Below are 732 nucleotides of genomic sequence, written 5' to 3'. Positions count from 1 at the left end.
GTAGTGTATGATACTTCCTGACACACGACATGGTAAATGATAACGACAAGAAAATCAGAGAAATTTGGGCTTGTGCGGACAAGGGCCAAACGTTAATTTAGCAGGAGAGGGGAAAAAAATACGGTGGTACCAGAAGTACACTCCGCTACACAGCTTATGACGGCTTGCGGGTTGTAGCTGTAGATGTAGATGCAGATGTAAATTAGATGTAGAGAGTTGTACCAGAAGTACCCTCCGCCAGACATCGCTTTGTGGCTCGCGGAGTGTAGACGTAAATGGAGGTAACTAAAAGGAGAAAGAACCACTTAGTGCACCTTCTACAAAGTGTTATGGCAGCAGGTGGCAGACACTCATAACGAGCCTTGTTCGTTGTCATGTAGAACTTGTTGTGAAACTTAGCATCCTGTCGAGCAGGTAGAAAAAGAGAAACAGTCGTGGGTATGTGGGTGTGTGCGCAGTGGCGGGGAAGCCGTCGCCGCCGCAGGAAGGTCGTTTCGCGGCAACAGGAGCGGAGTAATCGCCCGCATCGATTGGGAGCGGCTGTGTCTCCCGGTGGCGGCCAGAAATATGGGCAGCGGCGGTGAAAGTTCTAAATGAGGGCCGACCCGCTATTCCTGGGGCCGACACAAAGCGCCCACTGGACACGCGCCACCGTCTGTCCGCACCGGCGCCACGGCCGAGCCGGGCAAACACGTCCGCCCGACAGCAGGGTCAGCTGCAAAAGCGAAGCCC

Source organism: Schistocerca serialis, chromosome 1 (genome assembly GCF_023864345.2).
Source record: "Schistocerca serialis cubense isolate TAMUIC-IGC-003099 chromosome 1, iqSchSeri2.2, whole genome shotgun sequence".
Taxonomy (NCBI): domain Eukaryota; kingdom Metazoa; phylum Arthropoda; class Insecta; order Orthoptera; family Acrididae; genus Schistocerca; species Schistocerca serialis.
The sequence above is the reverse complement of the archived record's forward strand: the minus strand, read 5'-3'. Positions refer to the sequence as shown.